Raw genomic sequence first — 10,812 nt, 5'->3', positions numbered from 1 at the left:
ATGCCATCACCTGCGCTTCTGACCAACCAGCTGTATATCGGAGGTTCCTACAACCTCCTTCTTGGTTTTGATCTTTGCCAGAGCAGCTCACAGAACTCAGGGAAACATGTACTTATGCTTACCAGTTTATTATACTGCATGGTACAAAGGATATAGACAAATAGTGGAGGAAGAGGTATGCAAGTCAAGGTATGTGGGAAAGGGGTGCAGAGCTTCCACATCTTCTGTGGGCTTGCCACCCTTCGAGAACCTTCATGTGTTCAGCAACCTAGAAGCTTTCTGGACCCCATAGTATAGGGATTTTTTGGAGGTTTTATCACATGGTAGATTACTAGTTCAGTCTCCAGCTCCTCTTCCCTTCCTGGGGGATACGGGTAGGCAGTGTGAGGCTGAAAGTTCTGAGCTTCTAATCACGGTTTCATGTTTCTGGCGACCACCTCCATTCAGGAACCCACTAAGAGCTGCCTCATTAGAACAAAATATGCTTCTATCATCCAGGAAATTCCAAGGGATTAGCAGCTCTGTGTCAGGAATTGGGGTCAAAGACCAAAAAATATATTTCTTATTATAAATCACAATATCACACTGAATAAATGAATGGATAATTACATAAATAAAAGCTATACACCCAAAATGTTTGCATTTATTTTCTATAGTAGGGGGAATTAGGGATGATCTTTTTCCAAAAAAAATGTGTTTTTATTCTTTTTGTATCTATTTACATCTATTTTCAAATTTTTATACAATAAGCACACATTACTTCTGTCAAATTCTGCCATCAACTTATTTTCTAACCTAGGACACCACAACCACCCTATCTTGCCTCAGAGTCCCCAGCAAGAAATGGAGAGTTGGTTGGATGAACCCCAGGAACCCCCCTCCCTTGGCCGGGTGGAGGAGAGGGCGGAGCTAAGGAAGTCTCTACAGTAGAGGGAATGGGAATGAAATGGAACTGGGAACAGAAAGATTCCCCATGAGCCAGCAAAAGTGTGCAGGCGAGGGAGCTGAAGTTCCTCAATCTTGTCAGGGCCTCAGAGTCCAAAGGGTGGAATAGACAGAGCTGCCCCAAAACTGTGAGTTTTCTGTGCCTGAAGCCACATTGCATCTGAATGCTGGTTGGTAGAAAGCTGACAAAGAAATGAAACTATCAATAACAACAAGGAAGAAACCAAAAGTAACACAAGCAGATGTTAGATTGAAAGTCCTCAAAAGGTTGACTCTTGAAGGCTGTAAACTCTAAGGCTTATCGCAGCCTTTTTGGAAAACAGTCTAGCAGTTCTTCAAATGGTTAACCATAGAGGTGTCTATGGTCAAAAATGGTTAAACAGCTCAGCAGTTCTAATCCTAGGTATATAACTAAGAGGAATGAAAACATTTGTCTGCACAAGAACCTATACATAAATATTCATAGCAGCATTATTCATAGTAGCCAAAAGGTGGAAACAACCCAAATGTCCATTAACTGATGAATAAACAAAATGTGGCAAAGACATATGATGGAATAATATTCAGCCATGAAAAGGTATCAAGTTCTGATACATACTACAACATGCATGAACCTTGAAGACATTACTCTAAGTGAAAGAGGCCAGTCACAGCCAGGTGTAGTGGCTCATAACTGTAATCCCAGCACTTTGGGAGGCCAAGACAGGAGGTTTGCTTGAGCCCAGGAATTCGAGACCAGTCTGGGCAACATAGCGAGACCTTGGCTCTACTAAGAGTAAAAACATTAGTTGAATGTGGTGGTGCACACATGTAGCCTCGGCCACTCAAGAGGCTGAGGTGGGAGGACTGCCTGATCCCAGAAGGTAGAGACTATAGTGAGCTAGGGAGCCATAATGGTGCCACTGTGCTCCAGCCTGGGTGACAGAGCAAGACCCTGTCTCAAAAAAAAAAAAAAAAAAAAAAAAAGGAAAAGACTGGGCTCGGTGACTCACACCTGTAATCCCAGCACTTTGGGATCACTTGAGGTCAGGAGTTCTAGACCAGCCTGGCCAATATGGTGAAAAGCCATCTCTAATAAAAAAATTCAAAAATTAGCAGATGTGGTGGCAGGCGCCTGTAATCCTAGCTACATGGGAGGCTGAGGCAGGAGAGTGGCTTGAATCTGAGAGGCAGAGTTTACAGTGAGCTGAGATTATGCCACTGCACTTCAGCCTGGGCTACAAAGCAAGACTCCATCTCAAAACAAACAAACAACAACAGAAACAAAAACAAAACAAAACAAAAAAAACAAGCCAGTCACAAAAGGCCACATATTGAATGACTCCATTTGTTTGAAATGTCCAGAATAAGCAAATCTCTAGACACAGTAAGTAAGTGGCATTTTAGGGCTGGGGGTTGATTATGGGGGATGATGGCTAGAGCATATGGGGCTTCTTTTGGGGGTGATGAAAATGTTCTAGAATTGATTGCACAACTGGGAATATATCAAAAACCATATAACTATACATGTTAATTGAGTAAATTGTATGGTACATGAACAATACTCCAATAAAGCTGTTACAAGGAAAAGAAAAGCAATCGAAGGCTGCGTTTTTCTAATTCATGTTATCAGTTCATCCTGCAGAAAGTGTGATTCCAGCTCCCATTTATTCGAGGCATCTCCTATCTCCCAGGCAAAGGTATTAATTGTGACATGGAATTGGATGACAAGGGATGTATGGGCCACTTGCTCCTGTAGCCCCAGCCAATTGCCAGCGAACTGACAGGCAAGTGAGTAATTCAGCTACCAGATCATTCAGCTACCAGCTGAGCCTCCAACAGACCGCAGACCCATGAAAGAGCCCAGCTGACTCACAGAAGTGTGAGCTAAACTGGTGATGGTTAGTGCATTTTGGGACGGTTTGTTACGTAGCAGAAACCAACGGACACATGTCTGGTACAAATGTGTAAGAGTTTCCTCCAGGAAATATACCAAGATACGGAGCTGCCAGGTCTAGAGTTGGCATTTTTTCAAGCCTACTAGATGCCGTCAAGCAGCTCTCCACAGTGGTCATGCCAATTTATACTCCCACCAGCCCTGTAAGCACATTCCTTTTGCACCACATCCTTGCCAATACTTGGTAATGTCAGTTATTTTGATTTTGCCAATCTGGTGTATGCGAAATGGTATCTCAATGTTGTTTTAACTTGCAACTTTCTGATCACAAGTGAGGCTGAATATCATTTCTGAGGTTTACTGGTTGAATGAGGTTTCTGGAAAAAAAAATGACCTTGGTCAGATCTGTGTTTCTGTGTTTCTCCCCCTTCTTGAACTGGCACACTCCCAGATGCAAATTAGTCTTCACTTCTGGAGTCCCCTTCCCAACTCTTTTACCTGCCTTCTTCTTAAGACTCAGTGGAGGCATTCACTCCTCCAGGAAGCTTTCCTGACTTCCAACCTCCACGTTGGGTCAGGTGCTCCCTCTGTGCCCCATCTACCTTCCTCTATTGGAACACGACCTCATTGTATTGCAGTTGTCTAACTCTCCCTCTAAAGCAGGGATATTCAATAAAAGTTTGTTGTATGAATGGATGAAACCCAAGCTTTGCCTTTTAAAAGCTTAGCTTCCCAGCCTCAGTTTCCTCATCTGTTGAATGGGGATGATACAGAAATCTTGGAGAATTGACATGAGTCTTAAATGAAGAAAGGAACATAATGTATCTGATAAAGTAAGCTCTCAGTAAACTGAAGCAAGTATTATTTAGAATAAGGAGGTCTTAATGTTTTTGGTCATGGACCACAGAATTTAGAAAAATGAAACATTGATACACACACATGCACAGATACGGTGCACAATTTCTGAGACGTTACAGGTGCTCTGAAGCCATGAGCCCCACGTTAAGAACCTGTAATCTATAGATATTTATAAATGTCAATTATTTTTACTTTTATGGCCACCATTAGCACCTAATAAATGTTCAGTAAGACAGTGCTGATGAGTGAGCTAATTTTGTAAATGGATCGGCAACCACCCCCGCCCCATGAAATTCCTCAGCCAATGAGGATCTTAGCCCATGGTCAGGCTTTCTTTGTCCATCACCTATAAGGAAAGAGGACTCCCAGACAGTGGAGTGATCTTGGCTTTTTCTAACAAGCAAAAACAATGGCACAAATCCTTTGCCACATGACCAGCAAAACCTTCCACAGTCTCCCTGGGCCGGCCACCCTTCCTAACCTCCTCACAGTCCAGTAAAAAATCCTTATTTTCTCCAACTCCAAAATCAGATTCTGAAAGGTAACTGCAAACTCCTTCTTGCTACAGTGGCTTTTAATTAGACAACAAAAAGCCCTGGAGATCATACTGCTCCCTTGTAATGGTGCGTTCCAGAAAATTACTGCCATTGGATTAAATTAAAGAAAGGTTATTCAAGTGACTCGTTAGGCACATTCCAATAGTGTTAGGACAGCACCAGGGCTGTTGTTGCTGTTTTTTTTTTTTTTTTTTTTTTTTTTGTCATTTACAGAGCAAGGAACAAATGCACGTCCTTATGGAAGGTTTTCAATAACACAAACTGGTTCTCATAGAATAGCTAGGATAGGAGAGCCTGAGAAGTCATGCCTGGAATTGAGACATAAAGATTTTCACCAATTGGAGCTGGAGGAGGAAGCATCTAACATTAGTTGGGAATATACATACTATTATGGGCTGAATTATGTCCTCCCTTACCTCATATTCATATGTGGAAGTCCTAACCCCGAGGACCTCAGAATGTAACTATATTTGGAGATAAGGCCTTTAAAGAGGTAGTTATAATGTTTTAGGGTGAGCCTTAATCCAATATGACTTAGAAGAAGAGAAAATTTGGACACAGACATGGGCACGTAAACAGGCAAAAGACCATGTGAAAACACAGGGAGAAGGCTGTCTAGAAACCAAGGAGAGAGGGCTCAGAAGAAACCAACCTTGTTGACACCTTGGTCTTGGACTTCAAGCCTCTAGATTTGTGAGAAAATAAATGTCTGTCGTTTAAGTCACCCAGTCTGCGGTATTTTGTTACGGCAGCCTGATCTGGTTTGGATCTGTGTCCCCACACAAATCTCGTGTTCAGCTGGAATCCCCAGTGTTAGAGGTGGGGCCTTGTGGGAGGTGATTGGATCATCCGGGTGGCTCCTTCATGGATGGTTTAGTACTATCCCTTTGGTGCTGTTCTGGTGATAGAGTTCTCCTGAGATCTGGGTGTTAAAAAGTATGTAGCACTGGCCAGGTGCGGTGGCTCATGCCTGTAATCCCAGCATTTTGGGAGGCCAAGGCGGGCAGATTGCCTGAGCTCAGAAGTTCACGACCAACCTGGACAACACGGTGAAACCCCGTCTCTACTAAAATGCAAAAAAATTAGCCGGGCATGGCGGCGTGCGCCTGTAGTCCCAGCTACTCAGGAGGCTGAGGCAGAAGAATTGGTTGAACCCAGGAGAAGGAGGTTGCAGTGAGCCAAGATCACGCCACTGCACTCCAGCCTGGGTGACAGAGCGAGACTCCATCTCAAAAAAAAAAAAAAAAAAAAAAGTGTGTAGCAACTTCCCCCTCTCTCTCCCTCCTGCTCCAGCCATGTAAGATGTGCCTGCTGCCCCTTTGCCTTCCACCATCATTGTAAATTTCCCAAGGCCTCCCCAGAAGCAGAAGCCAGTATGCTTCTTGGGCAGCCTGCAAAACCATGAGCCAATTAAATCTCTTTTCTTTATAAATCACCTAGTCTCAAGCATTTCTTTATAGCAGTGCAAGAACAGACTAATACACAGCCCTAGCAAACTAACACACACACTGTATGCCAAATGAGTGCTTGGCATATATAGCTGCATTTCCTCTTCACTGAATCCTCTGTTACCTTCATTGAATGACTGAGGAAACAGAACCAGAGGGGTCAGTCATTCAAGGTCTTTCAAGATGGCAAGTGGCAGAACCAGGATTTAAACCCCCAGCAGTGTGACTCTGATGCCTGCCACATCTGCCAAACTGCGTCAAACTGCAGTGAGGAGAAAAGGCAGTCATTGGCCTATATGGATTTTGACAGCCCCTTCCTACATAAACAGTCTGTGGTTTGGTACGCTATGGTGGCTCAGACATATTTTTAGCAAGCTCTGATGTCTATCATACTCTTGAAGAAGTGCTACTGTCACTGTGGATCTTTATGGAGTACAAGTGCATCTATAAATCTTTCGGAGCTGTTAGAGAAGGTGCCTGATACTCCTCCAGGAAAAATCAGAACCTGTACCTGCCAATTGATGGTTCTCCGTTGCTCTTAGAATAAGGTCAAAATTGCTTAGCCCAGCATTCCATGTCTGTCATAATCCACTTCCTCTCCAGCCAAATCTCTGGCCATGTACTTGCTACATCCAGATATGCCGGACTTCCTTCGTTTCCTGAACATACTGCATTCTTTCTTGCTTCCGTGTCATCATTCATGCTGTTCCTCTGTCTAGAGTGTCCTTCCCACTTTGCCCACCTGGTGACCCTTTACTCACTCAGGTGTTCCCTCTTTTGGAAAGTCTTTTTGACCTCACCTGGAAGAATCTGTTGCTTCTTCCTCTGGTCACTTGTTATACTTTGATATTTTCTGTGAGATAGACACACCCTAAGGGGATCCCCTCGCCCAGTGAGTCACACACATGTGTATTCTCCTCCCCTTCAGTGTAGGCAGACAGGCTTCTAACCCATAGAATATGGTGAAGGTGATGGGATGGCCCTCCCTTGCTTAGGTTACTTTATGTGTCTTTGCCACATAAAGTAGACTGACTAGAGTTCAGCTCCTTCAGCCCACACGCAGTGCCTGGCACATAGTAGGCACTTGATAAACTGTTTGTTGAATGAAAAAGATGAATAGATCTTTAAGGTTCCATCTGGCTTTGAAAAAAAGACTATACTTTTAGGATGTTGAAACATCATTTACTGTGACCTTCATAGAAGGTCAATGAGAAAAATGGGATGTTGTTCCTATGATTGCAGTATGTTGTATAAGGCATTATCTTAGCAGGCTAGAGAGAGAGACCCCCTTGTGGCTTTCAAGGTGTCAACTAATGTGGGGTGGACCACCTGGCGAAACGTGAGTAACTTCTTGAAATAGAGACAGGCTTCTAGCCAACAGCCAGGAAAAAGGTGGGCCCTCAGTCATACTGTCACAGAGATGGACTCTGCCATTGATTGCATGCGTGGAAGTGAATCCTCCCCATGTGAAGATTTCAAATGAGAACAGAGCCCTGCCAACACCTTGATCACAGCCCTGCAAGATCCTGAGCAGAGGAAACAGCTAACCCACGCCCTGACTCCTAACTCATGGAAACCATGATGTAATAAATGCATATTATTTAGGCAATCAAGTGAGTGACACTTTGTTACACAGCAACAGGTTACTAATACCCTATATTACAGCACACAGCCAGTATTATTCTTTATATGTTACTACCAATTAGATGAGAGCCATGAGAACAATGACTAGAGTTCAGCTCTTTCAGCCCACACACAGTGCCTGGCACACGGTAGGCACTTGATAAATTGTTTGTTGAATGAAAAAGATGAATAGATCTTTAAGGTTCCACCTGGCTTTGAAAAAAAGACTATAATTTTAGGATGTTGAAATGTCATTTACTGTGACCTTCATAGAAGGTCAGTGAGAATATCATATTTCCAAAGAATGAAGAAGAATGCAGACAGAAAGCATTCTTCTGTAACAGTTATAGATTCTTTGACACAATTTGCCGAGTAGTTGGGCACGCCCGGCCCTGTAAATGTAATAAAAATGTGTGTCGAGTATCTTTGAAGATGGTCAAAGTCAAAAGCAAAAATCACAAGACTGGCTGAAAGGCAGCTAGGACCATTAGCTGCTATTTGAAACCCAGAGACAAGGAGACATTAAGAGCCACAAACCAGTCAAAGGAAGAGTCATCAGTCAGCTGTGGAGCCAGGAACAGAATTCTCAATCTGTCTCAGCCCGGAACTCCCAGAAAACGTTTCATACCCCCCACCCCCTGTCCTCCTCTTCTTCCTTTCCCCTACCTCCTCCTCTGCTATAGAAACAAAAACGTAATCCTTACAGCAAGAGAGGCCTGCAGACCACCACCTCCAATCCCCTCATTGTACAAACGGGAAGGCTGAGGCTGGAGAGAATGAACTTATCAGCACTATACAGAGGGTCCGAGAACAGCATTACATTTTCACAATGCCCTGAAGACTAAAGTTAAAAACAAAACAAAGAAAAAAGCTTCCTTAAGGATCAGCGAGAAAATGAGGCAATTCCATGGAAAGTGAGACATCTCATTATTAAAAAAAAGTTTGATAGGGGCTATATAGATAGGCAAAGCAAAGGAGCGATTTTCTCTAGGTATCATACTTCTTATAACCAGCCCAGAGCTGCCCCTTGTTCCACGTTTCCACCGTTTCCAAGTTTCCATTACACAGTTCCTAGCCACTGTGCAATGTGCTTTACGTGTGTTCTCTTCATTAACCTTCCAGCGCCCCCCTTTAAGCTCTTTTTTTTTGTGGGGAGATGGAGTAGTCTCACTCTGTCACCAGGCTGGAGTGCAGTGGCGTGATCTCGGCTCACTGCAACCTCCGACTTCCTGGTTCAAGTGATTCTCCTGCCTCAGCCTCCTGAGTAGCTGGGATCACAGGCACGTGCCACTATACCCGGCTAATTTTTGTATGTTTAGTAGAGATGGGGTTTCTCTATGTTGGTCAGGCTGGTCTCGAACTCCCAATCAGGTGATCCACCCGCCTTGGCTTCCCGAAGTGCTGGGATTACGGGCGTGAGCCACCACACCCAGCCAAGCTCTTTTTTTTTTTTTTAATAGATGAAAAAACTGAGGCTCAGGGAGATTATGTGATTCCTCCAAGGTTAATAAGCAGGGATTATTTAACCAAGCCCATCTGCAGTACTGACCATGGTGCTCTGATGCTGAAATGGGTTGGAGGCTGAGGCTCAGATAACAGGATGCCAGCTGGGAAGCCTTGCCTGGGACCCTTACCTCACACCTCACAGGGCTTGCATCTAGTCACCCATCATCACATTTGATGCACACAATGAGACAGCTCCTGACTATCAGCTCCAGGAGGACAGGGACCATGGCGGTCTTGCTCCTGCTGAATCCCCAGAATGTAGTCTGGCAGAGCAGAGGGACCTAAGTAACATCTGAATGAATGAACGGAATGAATGCATGAAAGGATGCCCCAGTGAACCATGCTGATGTGTACATGTCAAGGATGATTTTGCTAGGGGCTTCTCTAATCAGAACAGAGATGGTGTTGGAGTGAGTGTCCCAGTGTAACCAATACCTAATCCCCTGATTTAAGATGCTCTTAACAGACTTCGTAGCAATTGGATTACAGCACAGCATGCCTGATAAGGTCACTTCCACTGCTCTGCCTCTTTCCAGCCCACAAATCAGCTCCCTGCAATTTATTTTTGCTATCATAATAGTGTGCTATTTCCCCCAAAGCTGTATAAGAGAAATTGGCATCAATTCCACCTGTCTTACTATAAGATGCAGTGAGAGCAGACTGGAGAAACAACTCATAGCTTGGACACTTAGTTTCCGCATCTGTACAGTGGTGGTAATAATAGTATTCTTTTCACAGGATTTTGGGGATTAAGAGAAACAATACCTATAAAGTGCTTAGCCCTCTGCAATCACTCAACACATTTTCCTGGAGGAAAAAGCCTGGGACAGGCACCACTGGCTACTGGCAGGGCTATGGGCAAGACAGCAACCTTCTCTGGCCCCTGAGCGTCCCACATGTAATACAAGAGTGGGAGAGGGAGGAGTCTAAGGAACCATTCAGCAAATACTTACTGAGGATCTACTGTGGGCTCATCCTTGGGCTGAACACTGGACACAGAGAGATAAAGGAGCCGTGGCATCGCCCTTGAGGTGCTCTTGTGTGGTAAGAGCTTTGAGAAGTGTTTCAAGCATTGTAGGAGCACCTGGTATGTGCAAGGCATATTGAAAAACACTTTCCATGTAAGAGCACAATCAATATTTGCAATAACACTGATGACAGCACAACTGTCCTTGTTTTAGAGGTAAGGGAACTCAGGTACAAAAAAGCCCTCTGTGATTTGCCCAAGGTCACAAAGGTTGTGAATAACAGAGATGGGATTTGAACCTGGAGATCAACTCTGTGCTCTAACTCCCTTTCTTGCACAAACATAGTATGATTCTCCATAATGATGAGACAGACTCAGGAGATTACACTTAGGCCAAGAGAAATACCGGTATCTCTCCTCTTTTCCCGATATTTTTGTGCTTTCTCTTTTTCTTGCCTTTCTTTTATCTCCCTGCACTTCCATCAATATTGTCTGCATTATCTACTACTCATAGAGGCGACTGCTTCTCTTTTCATTGCTGATATCATTCCCACTGACATTGCAAGGAAGAGAAAGGTTGTGGTCCTGGAGCAGAAGTGATAACTCCAGTTGCTAACATCCTTTCTCCAGAGATCCCAGAGCTGGAAAATGTTCCCTATGACACCTGGCATTAGAGAACCTTGAGCCTCTTCTTCCTCCTGCAATCAGGCTAAGAACCCTGGGGCATCCCCAGATCCTCTCCATCTCTCCCAGTGACATCTTCTTGACTAAACCCCTGTTCATTCCTTCCACCTCAAAATGTCAGCTTATGAAACAGGAATCGTTCGTATGTAGCTTGTTTTTAACCTTTGATATTCCCAGCCAAATTTTCTAGAGAAAGAGTGACCCTCATACCATTCCCATCCATGGGAAAATATTGTCCTCATACCAGCCCCAGCAGAGATACTGAGACAGTTCAGTATTTCTAAGCCAAACATTGGGGGGATTGCACAGCACAGGGGTTCAAAGTAGGAGCTCTGTGGCCAGACTGTT

The sequence above is a fragment of the Pongo pygmaeus genome, chromosome 13, assembly GCF_028885625.2.
Source record: "Pongo pygmaeus isolate AG05252 chromosome 13, NHGRI_mPonPyg2-v2.0_pri, whole genome shotgun sequence".
Classification (NCBI taxonomy): Eukaryota; Metazoa; Chordata; class Mammalia; order Primates; family Hominidae; genus Pongo; species Pongo pygmaeus.
This window is presented reverse-complemented; position numbering follows the sequence as displayed.